This window comes from Acomys minous (assembly GCF_964271855.1).
Source record: "Acomys minous genome assembly, chromosome: 17".
In the NCBI taxonomy this organism is placed as follows: domain Eukaryota; kingdom Metazoa; phylum Chordata; class Mammalia; order Rodentia; family Muridae; genus Acomys; species Acomys minous.
The window spans coordinates 690303-705597 of NC_140500.1; the positions used below are offsets into that span (position 1 = coordinate 690303).

A 15295-nucleotide genomic window follows, 5' to 3' on the forward strand; every position below is an offset into this window, starting at 1 on the left:
AAGTATAAAAAACATAACTTTATTTTTAGTTAATATTTTGTATTTCCCAAATGTGTCCTACTGTAAATAGGGGGGGGGGGGGAAAGCCAGTGCAGGCCTTTATCTCAGCACTCAGAAGGCAGAAGCAGATGGATCTTTGCGAGTTCAAAGTCAGCCTGGTGTAAATACCTAGTCCCAGACCAACAAGCGCTACATACTAAGACTCTAAGAGAGAAGTAGAAAGAGAAAAGAAATTAAAGGAGATACTCTGTGTTAAAAGAGGGAGGGAGTAGAGAGATAGCTAATGCTAGAAATTTAAAAAGACAAACAGAAACCTACTATGAAAGAACTTAATTGATGTTACCTTACATAGATATAATATTCCTCCCAGAGCCATAGGTCGCCAAATAAAAAGCCAGTGACAGATGTAGACTGCCTCCCCTGAAGTAGTTGGTACCAAAAACCCCCTAAAACAACACCTACTATTCCTTTACCCAACAAAACTTTAAGGCCCTATTGGTGAAGACAGCACGTTACTTTGATCATAAGACATAGAGAAATCAGGTTGGTATTGACCACAGAGCTTCCCTCTGCTGGCTAGCTTGCACACTACCAGAAAGTGCTGTGCATGCTACCACTTTAAAAAAAAAAAGTCATCAACATTTTGACCCAGCTATGAACTCTGAGACATAATAACAACCTGAGTGGCAAGATACAAGCATGGCCGTAACAGTGGCGTAAATGTTAAACATTTATGCTTAAAGCCTGCTCTGCAGGAGAAACACGTGGCTGGTAGTGTGACTCTGGCCAAGAACTCAGGACCAGGGTAAGCTCTCAGACCGCATCAGAGAAGTGTCTTTGTTCGGTGGACAGTGGTTACTTCAAAAACTCACACTGGTAAAGTAAAGAAAAGGTGTCTGTCGAGTGCTCAGTCACAAATGGAGCATCTAATACACACACACACACACACACACACACACACACACACACACACACACACACACACACACACTAAAGCTCAGGAAATATCAAGGAAGAGGGGACAGAAATGTTCTAAGAGCCAGAAGTTGGGAAGGACTGGAGTGAAACAGCGTCTTCTGGACATGGCAGGGCTGCTAACCCCGGAACTCGCAGCAGCTGAGGCTGCCTGCACAAGACAGGTACAAGCATGGAGGGCAGAGGTGGTCACAAGTCCCAGTCCAAGCTAAGCAACTTCATGCCTTCAATCGTAGCATTCAGAAGGGTGGAGCAGGAGAATCACAAGTTCTAGGCCAGGCTGGGCCTCATAGATGATACCTTCAAGAGGAGAGAGAGTCTGTTTTCTTCAAGGGCGTGGCTCCTGATCAGCCATGCCCCAGTGGATGGCTCAGCTGCCGTGACTACATGGGCAGCACAAGCCAAACTTGGTAAAGTACTTTTGTAAAAGGACACAAAGCTGGGGAAGGAAGTAGGAGGTAGATCCAGAAGAAATTAAGGGGAAGAGTGGCTGGAAAATGTGATCAGAATAACTGTACACAAGCATGATAATTTTCAAAAATTAAAACATATTTTTTAAAACTAGTCAATCGTGGGAGTTAGATACCTCTAAGAAAAAATAAAATATGGTGTATAAAAATATTTTAAAGGGGGAGGGGGAAGTTGCATGTACAGGTTTTCAGATCTTAGTACAACTGATTCCATGATGCAAGTACCAGTCAGGCCATAAAACTCTAGATAGACAGCACCACCTGCCAAAAAAAAAAGATCCAATCCATCAAAGCCCATAGTTCTGGTAAAGTCTCTACATGTGCTAACCTTGCCTTTTGGCTTCTGCAGTTCCACTTCTGGCTAAGTGTTCTTCTTAACTAAAGTATGTCAACCCAGAATACGTTTTCTATGCTTAAAAGCTTACCCTGGAAAAGCCCTACACTGGAATCCTGAACACCCAGTGTAATTGCTGGTTGGCTAATAAAGACTTTCTATTGGCTTAGACGCATGCCCTAGCAGTCTTCTCTGGTGAATACCCACAACAGGGATTACTAAACGCATGGTGGTACCTGCCTGCAATCCTAGCATTCAGAAGGGTAGAACGAGAGGATCACAAGTTCCAGCCTGGGCTACATAAGTGAAACTTGGTCTCATTTTTAAAACAACAACAACAACAACAACAAAAAGAAGAAAATGCTGTTTGAACCAAGAAACAGCTTATTCTCCCTAACGATAATTAAGCCCCAGGAAACATGAACCCCCTCTACTGACGACTTAATGTGCAAACTTCACTCATAGTAGCAGAGGATACTGAACTCTGAAAAGATTTCTGGCCTTAACAGACCAGTACAGCTTGCAACAGTAATGGAAGAACTTTCATCAGCCGTGAAAGAGCAGCTGTTTTTATCTGTCTACCCACCCAGCTACCAGGTTCTTGTATAAATTTGAAAGCTACTTAGAACCAGCAAGCAACCTCATGCCTGAGCTTTTGTTTTGTGTTGTGTTGTGATGTTTTTTCATTTTTCACTTTGTTGTTGATGGTGGTGGTGGTTTTCCGAGACAGGTCTCTCAACATAGCCCTGGCTGGCCTGGAATTTGTTAGTAGAGCATGCTGGACTTAGAACTCAGAGATCCATTTACCTCTGGCTCACAAGTACAGTGGGATCAAATGCATGAGCTACCACACCCGGCTCTGCCTGAATTTTAATACTGTTGTCATAACATCCCTACTTCTTCAGTCCATCCACCAGATAGGACATCTTGGAGTAAAGATCCAAGCCTGGATCAAAGCAAAGGTAATCAATTTCTGAACAAGTCAAAGCCTAAATCAAGCATGTAAATTAGAAACTAATTTTCTGACCTAACAAACAAGTTAGTCCTCTTCAACACTGGTCCTGCCTTCCTTGGCTTTAAGCACTTTCCTTGAAACTGTAGCTTAGACCCTAGCAACAGTTATGGCCATGTCTGTTTACTGTCCCAGGGCTGGCAAGAACTGAAGTCAAGTAGAGGAGTCCCTGAGCAGGGCTCTCTGGTTCTGCACACTCATGTCCTGTCTCCTCAGTGCTGTGCTGTATCTCTCAGCAGGGTAGTGTGCAATTTGACTGGATGCTATGCGTCAGTAGATTCTGGGTTCTGAATGACACACAGAATCTGAAGAAGGGACTGTTATTCTCAATTATCCTTCCATCTAATTAAAGCGAATGACCAAATATCATAAAATTATAGCTAGCCAGAAAAGAAAAAGCAGAGTTTATTTGAAGGACTATAACTATGTTGCTTTACTCATACTGGTAGAGATAACTTTTTTTCCTTACCTTTCTTATGTTTATAAAACAAAAATAAAACAGTCTACAATCACAAATCATATGAATATAAAATAATCCAGCTTGCGGTAGAAAGACTTGCTATCTAATTTTCAGGTAAAACACATTCTAAGCATGTATACAATGTTACCTCTAACGCTGCAAATACTTCCATTAGACTCTCCCTTTCCCTGCTTCCAAATCTTTCACCATTATAAATTTTTTTCAGTAACTATTGTTCTATGCAAATATCTATTGTCAGTTAATGTATTGCTTCCTTTTTTACAAACTCAACTCTTCTACTCAGTTCCACGCCATTTAACAGAAAAACAATGTTTCCAATGGTCATCTTAGAGAGAGCGATAGAGCTCACTGGTAGAAGTTTTGTCCAACTGTGCGTAATAAACGCAGTAAAGTAAAAGTTAGAAAAATATTTTTCTTATACTAGTAACAGGTAAAAAAGAAAACTGGGGGCTGGAGAGATGGCTCAGAGGTTAAGAGCACTGCACTGACTGCTCTTCCAGATGTCCTGAGTTCAATTCCCAGCAACAACATGGTGGCTCACAACATATGATCTGATGTCCTCTTCTGGCCTGCAGGTGTACATGCAGACAGACCACTGTATATATAACAATAAATAAATCTTTTTTTTTTTAAAGAAAACTGTCTTCAATTCTGTTGACATAAAAATGCAAAATGTTAGCCAGGCACAGTGGCACATTCCTGTGATCCCAGCTTTAGAGGCAGAGGCAGGTGGATCTCTGTGAATTCAAGGCCAGCCTGGTCTACAAAGTGAGTCCAGGACAGCCAAGACTACACAGAAAAACCCTGTCTCAGGAGAAAGAGAGAGAGAATATTAGAAAATGTTTAGAAAAATACAAAATATGTATTCTACTATTTATTCTACATTGTAAAAAGCATGATGGTGCATGCTCTTATCTGACAGAAGCAGGTAAACAGATTTCTGTGAGTTCAAGGCCAGTCTGATTACATAGTGAGTTCTAGACCAGGTGGGAATAATAGAGGCATAGAGGCCCTGTCTCAAAAAAAGAAATATATGGAGATTTGGACATATGACTTTTGAATCAGAAGATTTTATTCCATTTAGACTTTCAATAACAAATGATTCATAATTTCACATATTAAAAATAAAAATCTGGGGAGTGGAGAGATGGCTCAGTGGTTAAGAGCATTTGTTCTTCCTGAAAAGAACTTGTGTTTGATTCCCAGAATCCATATGGTGGCTCATTACTGTCTGTAATCAGTCCCAAGGTATCCAATACCTCCTCTGAGCTCAGCAAGCATCAACCAGGCATACATGTGGTACACACATATACATGCAGCAAACACTCATAAAATAATAACTTTTTTAAAAAGAAATTTTGAAAATAACTAGATAATGAATTATATTTAAAGCAAGAATAATAACATCTTTGCTATTTTAAAATTTTTCCATCAGAATCAATGTTTTCAAACATGATGCTCTGCTATAAATAAATAATCAGTGGGACAGAACACAAAATCTACGAAAGGATGTGACTATAGACAGACATGGTAAGTCATCAGACTTCAAAGGGTAGGGTACTTAATTATGACATAAACAGTTATTCAACTAGAAGAAAACAAAGTACAATTCCAGAATATAAAGCATTATTCACATTAAATTTAACTAGAAAATATAAGTCAAGAGTTTACATTTAGTTTAGTTCCTGTTATAAAAGAGAAAACAGACTGGAAATGAAATTTTAAATTCACTTGACTGTATAATTATTATACATTTTATACAAAAAGTTTTTAAAGTTAAAAGTATAGAAAGCAGAGCTATTTTCAAGATAGACAAAGGGATAATGATATCCTCGTATGAGATAATTTGTGAACTACATAATTCCTGAAGATTCACATTCATTTATCTAGTCAATATTTATTACAGGTAAATGTAAAACTATGCAAGCTCTTGGGACATTTTAGCTAAATGTACCTGGTAACTATATACATTTAAATAATTTTTCTGAGAGGAAAACTACAGTGAAGTCCATAACAAAGATCTTCTATGAAGTCATAGGGGAAACAATGAACAACCAAAAGAAAAAATGTGATGATGCGTTTTTATTTATGCCATAAACAAGATTAAAATGTTCAGAATGTGGAGGCTCTGTGGGAATAAGTAGACTAGACTTTTGTTTTCTGTTTTCAGATGAAAATAGTCTCTAGAAATTTTGGTTAAGAGACCATTTGTGGACTAAATAATTCCTGAAGAATTTACATTGATTTATCTAATCAATATTTATTGCAAGTAAGTATGTAAGTTTTTAGAAAATTTTAGATAGATACATCTGATAACTCATATACTTGAAATTTTTCAAGAGGAAATTTACAGTGAAGTCCAAGTCTGATACTCCCTAAAAAGAGGGAGTGCTGGATTTGTAGATAAATATTGCTTAAATCTGGTTTTACCATGGAATTTCTAATTTTTCCATCTCTGATGTTTGAAAGTTTTGTTGGGTATGATGGTCTGGGCTGGTCTCTGTGGTCTCTTAGAGGCTGCAGTACATCTGTCCAGGCCTTCCAGGTTTTAGTGTCCCACTGAGAAGTTGGGTGTAATTGTAATAGATTTGCCATTACACATTACTCAGTCTCTTTCCCTTGTAGCCTTTAGTTTTAGTCATTTTAGTCTTTCTTTGTTCCGCACTTGCTGTTTTCATTCTTAAGTCCTGAGAGGACATTTTTCCTGGTCCAGTCTAGTTGGTATTCTATATGCTTCTTGTACTTGGATAGGCATCTCTGCCTTTAAGGTAGGGAAATTTTCTTCTATGGTTTTGTAGAAAATATTTCCTGTGCTTTTGACCTGGGCTTCTTCTCCTTCCCGTATTATTGTTATTCTTAGACAGCATTTCCATGCAGAGCAAGATCTTGGTGGTTTTCTTTGTCATGTCAAGGTTTTCATCCACAGAGTTCAGTAGTTTCTTCCCTCATGGCCCTTCCATCAGGAGCTCTTTGTCCACACCCATCTGGACTACACAATAAGCCTTTTTTATAGTTTCCCTCTGACTGGGATAGCAATATGAACATTTTTACATTTGTGATTTATGTGTTTATGTTTTAAATACTATAATACAAAAACTTCTAAAATTGAGCACCTGACAGAAAGACAGTGTTTTCTTTTTCTCTTTTCCTTTGTGTTATTTTGCTCCTCTGCCTCCTTTTAGATTTGATACTACTTTGGACTGTTCAGTGAAGCACACGCTGCTTGCAGGCTTTTGTCTCTGTGTAATAGACTGATCAGTTACCTCAAAAGGAGGGAGCACATGGCTGGTGAGGAATCCTACTTAACTGAAGTTACAGAAGCAGATTTGTGAGAGGGAGTGGCATAGTTCTCTTTAGCTACTGCGCTTCCTGCTGGTTAGGGTTGCTGGGTTCCTTGGGGCAAGTGCAATCTTCATTCAGGATATCTCCAACTTCTCAGCAAACTGCATCAACAGCAATCAGGACCAGCAGTGGGGAGCAGCCACTGCCTTCCTCTTCCTTGGAGCTCCTATTCTCTCTCTGGGCTCTGGAATTTATTCCCTCTCAGGGTCCCCAGAATTAAACTATCTGGAGCTGGCAAAGACCATGCTCCTCTCAGAGCCTGCATGAGGCAAATTATCTGCTCCTGTAGACAATCTAAAGCAGCCCCGTATCCTACACCTGGCATAAATCCACACACTTATGGAAACCTGACTTTTGATTTTTTTTTAAAAGCCATAAATATACACAGGATAAAAGATAATCTTCATTATATGGTGCTGGTCAAACTGGATGCCTGTAGATATAAGTTTCCAAATAGAAACACACTTAACACTGCACAAAACTCCATCTCCAAATGGACCAAAGACTTCTACATAAAACCAGATACACAGAACCGGAGAAGAGAATGTGGGCAAGAGCCCTGAACTCTCTGGCACAGGAAAACACCTTCTGAAGAGAACAGCATTAGCTCAGGCTCTGAGATCAACAATTAATAAGTGGAACTTCGTGAGGCTGAGAAGCTTCTGCACAGCAAAGGACCCTGTCATTCAGACAAAGTAGCAGCCTACAGAATTGGGAAAAGCATTTACCAACTACACATCTAATAGAGAGCTAATATTCAAAATATATTTTTTAAAATCTCAAAAATTAGATATTAAGAAAACAAATAATCCAACTTAAAAATAGGGTACAGCCAAGATGAGACTTGATACCCTATGAGCATATACAGGGGGAGGAGGTCCCACTCAGTCACAGTCATAGGGGAGGGGAATAGGGTGAAAGTGGGAGGGAGGGAGGAATGGGAGGATACAAGAGATGGGATAACAACTGAGATGTAATATGAATATTATCAATTAAAAAAGATAAAAAATAGGGTACAGATCTAAAAAAATTTCTCAATAGAGGAATCTCAAATGGATGAGAAGCACTTAGAGAAATGTTCAACATCCTTAGCATCCTCAGGGAAATGCAAATCAAAAGTACTCTGAGATTTCATCTCACACCCATCAGAATGGTTAAGATCAATAAAAACAAGTGACAGCTCATGCTGGCAAAGATGCAGAACAAGGGGAGCACCCCTCCACTGCTGCCGGGAATGCAAGCTCGTACAGCTACTATGGAAATCAGGGTGGCTATTCCTCGGGAGGGTGAGGATAGCTCTATATCACTCTTGAGCATATGTGCCCAAAGGATATTTCCTCCTGCCTCCTCCAAGTAACACTTGCTCAACCATGCTCGTTGCTTTTTTCTTCATAATAACCATAAGCTGGAGACAACCAAGATGACCCTCTACAAAGGAATGGATAAAGAAAATATGGTGCATTTGCACAATAGACTATTATATTACTTAGCCTCTTCTTTAGTGACATCATGAAATTTGCAAGCAAACTGATGGAACTAGAAAAAAATATATATCATTCTGAATGAGGTGTCCCAGACCCAGAAAGACAAATAATGTATGTATTCCCTTGTGTGTGGATATTAGCTCTTAATTCAGTGATAACCGAGCTACTGCAATCTGCAGAACCACAGAAAGTAGGTATAGGACAAGGGACTGGAGGGTGCAGGTAGATCTCGTTAGGAAGGGAAATTAGAATAGACAGCTATGACTGGATGGAGGAAGCTGGAGCGAGAGGATCAAGTGGAGAGAGAGAGAGGTATGAGGGAAGGAGTTTGGGAAGAGATAGCTAAAATTAAGGGCCACTTGAGAGGTAGTATGGAAACCTAATATAGTAAAAGCTTCTGAAAACACATACATATATGAAGGGAATCTAAATGAGATCACCACAAAATGAGGCAGCAGAGTCCCAACTAGCCCTCTCTTGCCACTAAAGCCTCCAGTATTGGGACTGGCTACATCTAACTGAGTTGTTGGCCCAGAGAGGTTCCATGAGGATCTGCAAACAACCCAGGCTGTTGCCAAGACACTAGGTTACTCTCCACAAACTGGCATCAAGGCCCCGTTGATGAAGAAAACATCTATGCAACCCAATGACCACGGAGAAGTTGAGCTGCTGCCTATATAGAACCTGTACCCCTACATTATAGACTCTTTGGTGCAGGAAGGTACTCTGCAGGCTACCAGAAAAGGCACATAAACACCAACCCAGCCACAAAGCCTTTGATCTACAATGCTGGCCAGCCTGCAAGATATGGTGCACAAAGCTCGTGGAAGTAACCAACTAATATCTGATTTGACTTAAGGCCCCCTCCATGAGATGGAACTCAGACCTGACACTGCTTGAGTGACCAAGAATCAGAGACTACATAGGCTACATGCTACCAGAAATCTAGAGTAAAACAAGATACTACTGATACTACAAAAAAAAAAAAGTAGGGATAAAATGACTCCTGATGAAATTCTGCTACACTCGTAGATCAGTGTCTTATTCAGCCACCATCAGAGAAGCTTCCTCCTGCAGCAAATGGGAACAAATAGAGACCCACAGTCAGACACTATGCAGAGAGAAACAGACAGACAGACAGACTTTGGAACACTCAGTCCTACACGGAATGTCTCCATCAAATATCTCCCTTCAGGTCTTATAAACCCCACAGAAGAGAGAGCAGAAAGGCTGTAAGAACTAGATTAGGGGTGGGGGATAGAAAACATGCCCTCTAACTCAGCACAAGCAGAGCTCACATGAGCTCAGAGACCGAGGCAGCACGCACAGGCCCTGCAGGCGTCTGCACCAGGTCCTCTGTGCTTACACTATGGCTTCTAGCTTAGTGTGGTTATGGGATTCCTGAGTGTGCAAATCAGGGAATCTGATTCTTGTGCCTTCTCTTGAGCTCTTTTTCTTCTGTTTGCCTTGTTCAACCTCAAAGTGATAGTTTTTATATTATTTTATTTTGTTATGTGAAAAATAATAAATAGTCCAAAAAAATCACTGGATTGGATGCATTCTAATGTCACATCAAGTCCTAGTGATCTCCGCTCAAGCCAGTAAGACTGTTTGCCAACCTTGCTCACTTAGACATCCTGATAGGTGTAAGACGGAATCTCAAAGTAGTTTTGATTTGCGTTTCCTTGATAAGGATACTGAACATTTCTTTAAGTGTTTCTCGGCCATTTGAGATTTCTCTATTGAGAATTCTGTTTAGATTTGTACCCCATTTTTAATTAGACTGTTTGGTGTTTTTTGTTTTGTTTTGTTGTTTTTTTATATATCTAGTTTCTTGAGTTCTTTATATGTTTTGAGTATTAGCCTACTACCAGAGGTGGAGTTAGTGAAAATATTTTCCAATCTGTAGGCTGCCAAAGGATAATCATACTATACTCCACGAACCTGGAAAGGCTAAATCATAAGGAGGGTTCTAAGGGGGACTTATGGATTTCCCTAGGAAGGAGAAATAGGATAGATTATTGTGGGTTGACTGGGAGAGGGTGGGGACTGGAACATGAGCAGAGTGGGAGGGACTAAGGGAGAGAGGACTCGGGGAGACAACTGGAATATGGAGGCATTTAGAGGGTGATGTGGAAACCTAGTGCAGTGGAAACTTCCTGGAACCTATGATGGTGACCCTAGCAAAGGCTCCTAGTAATGAAAGATACAGAGCCTGAACCAGTCATTTTCTATAACCAGGCAAGGATCCCAGTGGTTAAAAATAGGCCACCAACCCAGCCACAAAACCTTCAACCTGCAACTTATCCTGCCTGCAAGATGCGCTGAAGCAATGCTGACTCAGAGATTGTGGGAGTGGCCAAACAATGACTGGTCTAACTTGAGGCCCAATCCACAAGAGGGAGCCCATGCCCAACACTGCCTGGATAGCCAGGAATGGGAAGCCGGATGGCCCAGAGACCTAGGGTAGAATCAAGAATGACTGGCAAAAAAAAAAAAAAAAGTGAAATTATTCCTAATTATATTCTGCTATGCTCATAGATCGGTGCCTAGCCCAATTATCAGAGACACTTCCTCCAGGAGCTGATGGAAGCAGACACAGAGGCACACTGCAAACATTAGGAGGAGCTCAGAAACCCTGTGGAAGAGAGGAAGGAATAGGAACCAGAGGGTGTGAGGACACCAGGAGACATGGTTCACAGAATCAACTAAGCAAGGCTCACAGAGGCTCACAGAGTCTGATGCAGCAATCACCCATGCAGCAGAGTCTGAATGGGTCTGTGCTAGGTCCTCTGCAAACATGCTGTGGGTTTTTGAAAGACTCCTAACAGTGGGAGTGGGGTGTCTCTGACTCTTTCGCTTGCTGTGGGACCCTTTTCCTCCTCCTGGTTGCCTCATCCAGCCTTTGTATGCGGGTTTGTACCTACCTAGTCTTACAGCATCTTGTTATATCGTGTTTGGTTGATATCACTAGGAGATCTGCTCTTCTCTGAAGGAATACAGACATACAGTGAATCTGGTGGAGAGGGAGGGGTGGAAAGAATGAAGGGGGGAAGGCTGCAGTCGAGAAAGTATTATATGAAAGAAGAAAAAAGAAAAACTGCATAATCAAGATTCACAAATGAACTCACAGAAACTAGGGCAGCATGAACAGGGCCTGCACGGGTCTGCAGCAGATGGCAACCAAGAGCTGGGCGCAAGCCCCATCCCTAACCCAGAATGGACACATGCCCCCATCCCTAACCCAGAGTGGACACACAGCCCCATCCCTAACCCAGAGTGGACACACAGCCCCATCCCTAACCCAGAGTGGACACACAGCCCCATCCCTAACCCAGAAGTGGATACACACACCCATCCCTAACCCAGAAGTGGATATACGCCCCCATCCCTAACCCAGAAGTGGATACACGCCCCATCCCTAACCCAGAAGTGGATACACGCCCCCATCCCTAACCCAGAGTGGACACACAGCCCCATCCCTAACCCAGAAGTGGACACATGCCCCCATCCCTAACCCAGAGTGGACACACAGCCCCATCCCTAACCCAGAAGTGGACACACACCCCCATACCTAACTTCCAAATAATCACAACTTGCATATGAAAATTTAGTTTTCACCAAGGAAGTCTCACTGGGGAAAAACTACTCTTAAGGGAAGGCTGCATGTTCAGCAGTAGATGGCCACAGAAAGGGGGCCTCTTTAGAGGTTCTCTGTCTCACGAGGATGTCTGGCCTTTTTTTTTTCCCTGTCTTTTACCCTACAGGTTCCTTGCATATATATTATGGCTTCCAGCTTACTGTTTTTCTGGGATCCCTGACTAAGTGCAAATGAGTGAGTTTCTGCATCTGTATCTGTTTCTTGTGTTTCTCTTGGACTCATTTTTTTCTGTTTGTTTTGTCCTATTCCAATGTGTTAGTTTTTGTTCTTTCTTATTTTATATTTTACTATTATCCTTTAGAATCCTGTTTGGTTTCCTGAGAGGCAGAAAAGGGCAGATCTGGGTGGGAGGGGAGGCAGGGAGGGACTGGGAGAAGAGTGAGGGAGACTGTAATTGGGATACGTTATACGAAATCTATTTTCAATAAAAAGAAAAATTAAACAAAATCTACCAGTCAAACATATTCATGGAGGGTTTAAAGTGAGAATTAGGGCAGAAGCACTGTAGTGTCTGTAGTTTCTGTTGTAAAGCATGTTCATCGAGACTCTTTCCTTATTCAGGGCAGCGTTGTCAGAGGTTGTGGATGTCCGGTCCCTCATTTCAGTGATGCTGGAGGCAATGATGAAGAACACCCATCACTTAATGCACATACAGCAGACCTGAGGTGACTCGGGGACCAGAAACAGAATGTCCAATGCCCTGGTCATGGCAGCGTTGTCACCATGACTAGTATAACTCAATGTGAGGAAAGTGAACAAAATTCCATGAGAAGATAGAAGTTCATTCTTAAAAAATTTATCTAGTACCTTCTATTTGGTAGGCATGATCCTATATGTCCTAAGCAATAGGAACATGGTAATAAAATATATACATCCTCTCATGACAAGAACCTACAGTCTAATTGGACAAACAGAAATTAACAAATTAATCATAAATATTCAACTTACTACTATAGCTACATCTCCAATTTCTCTTAAATGTCTACCTGTTTTCATTTCATCTTACTCCATGGGCAGTAGAAACTATACAGAATTTCTGTAATTCATTTCTTACTGAAGTCTTCCTCAAATGTATTGACTTTCTTCCTCAAACTAAATTAATTTAGTATCAGAAGTTTAAGACATCAAACAAAGATACACTAAGGCCAGTACTGAAGACAACACAAAGTAACAAGAAGACCTCAGTCCCATTACCAGCCAACAATTACAGTAAACACAACTACAAAGAGAAAACAATGCCGTCATGATGTCAGTGTTGAAGATAATCCATCATATTGACATACTGTTAATGGAGCCTGTGTCTCTGGTTGGAACATATTGATTTCACTAACTAGTGTCAACCCCTTTTATTTAGAATATTACATTATGTCATATTCCAGCTAGGTGGGTTTACTGCTCAGCATTATGACACGTGCGTATCTGGAAAGGAGTTTTCAGGCTTATATCTTTTACATGGGACGAAAGATCCATTAAAGAGTGTAATTAGATGAATCTGTTGACATAAATCACTTTTTCTAGATCTGAAAAGGCAATGAACAGTATTAGATATTTTTGTGACATTCCATCCACCAGATGGACAATAAGGGTATTTCATAGCATTAACTATCCCATAAAAAAAATAATTTTAAAGGAGATGTTGGAGGAGCTGGGAAGGTAGTTCAGTGGGTAAGAATGTTTGATATGTAAACAAGAGGACCTGAGTTCAAATTCCCAGCACCCACATAATATCCATGACATGGGCAAACATGTTTATAATTCAGCACTGGGGAATTAAAGACAGGAAGATCCCAAAAGTTCCTTGGCCAGCCAGACAGCCCAGCCATGTTGATGAGCTTCAGGTTCAATAAGAGCTCTTATTTCAAAAAATAATAATAATTAACATTCTAAACCTAGTTTTCATGTTACATATATATTATTTTGTTCTTACTAAGTAGATTGGCTAGGAAAATAGAAAAATAGGATCCTCAAAAAAAATTGATTTATACTAATCCAAGGATAATAACTATGGGCACTATTACAGTTTCATTTTGCCTGTACACTGTTGGGCATTCAGTGCATACGTGGCCTCTACACATTAGATGCTAATAATCCCCCAGGCAGCCACACTTGCCACTAGACATTGTCAAGTGTCAGCCCCAGGAATAGGAGATGAGAGCAAATTACTCCTAATTAAAGATGAACAAAAATGATAATTATCTTTACATGTGTATCTGTTTATGTGTAGTGGGGTATGTGCGTGGGTGTATGGATATGTGTGTGTGTGTGTGTGTGTGTGTGTGTGTGTGTGTTCTATTATTCTAGTATCCATTTTATGGATAAATGGGAAAATTGTGTATAACTATGTGAAGGCAGATGGATAAACACATAAATATTATTAACATACTACAATGTTATTAAGTTAGCTACTTTTCTCATTCCTGTGACATAATTTCTTACAAGCGGCAACTTAAGAGAGGAAAGACTTATGTAGGTTTACAGTTCCAGGGCTATATTCCATGATGATGGTGAAGGCATGGCAGCAGAGCCAAGAAGCAGCTGGCCATGTTGCATCTATAATCAGGAAGCAGAGAGGGAACAGGCTATAAAACCTCAAGGTCCACCTTTTGTGAACCACGTCCTCCAGCAACACCTAAAGCGCCCATACACTTCCCAAACAGTGCTACCAATGGAGAGTAAATCTCCAAACACAAGAACATATGGGTGGTGTCTCAACTCCACGACACAACACATGCTAAGTAGGCAAATAAATAGATAAAACTGAATAAGTACATTATCAGTTACATGTTTCATATATTGGAAAAGTAGGGCACAAAAATGCTATGCTTATCCAGTTCACACAAAGTAACAAATACATTTGTACTCTAGAAATGATGTTCTTAAACACTCAACTATTACAGGAATAAACAGCTCAAAAGTATAAACCAGAAACTACTCACCTCTTTCCTGTAAGATGACATGACATAAACAATTGCAACTGGGCTAACAAGACGGCTCAGTGGGTAAGCATGCTTGCCACCAAGCCAAAAGACCTAAGATCAATCTCTGAGACTGACATGGTGGAAGAAGAGAACCAACTTCTACAAGAGGCACTGTCGCACATGTGTGAGCACAAATCCCCACAATACCCATCCCACCTCCTGGCCCCACAATACACGCACACACAGGAACATGCACATTAGACTTTAAGGAAAATACAACTGGTTTTGATTGCTGAGACTGCAGCTCCTATCCCTACCCCAGGGCTGCTTTTGTGGTCCTTTCACAAATACCGTTTACTTACAATTTTATTAACACATGGATAGCAGTTATGCCACAAGATAACTGTAAAAATAAATGACTCATATCATGGAGGAAAGTTACCTAGGAATCAGAGAATTTGCTCATCTACAAAAATATTTCTTGGTCTTGAGATATAGCTCAGTGGTAGAGTATGGCTCTAGCATGCATGGGACCCCAAGTTTGATCTACAGAACTACAAACAAAACAAGGATTGGGGAGATAATTCATCAAGTACAAGCACTTGATACTCAGATATG

General features: G+C 40.6%; 1 protein-coding gene across 10 annotated transcripts in view; it reads right to left on the reverse strand.

The window, feature by feature from the left end:
* BICD1 (BICD cargo adaptor 1) overlaps positions 1-15295 on the reverse strand; it is a 143737-nt gene that overhangs the window by 106463 nt on the left and 21979 nt on the right. The window lies entirely within an intron of this gene.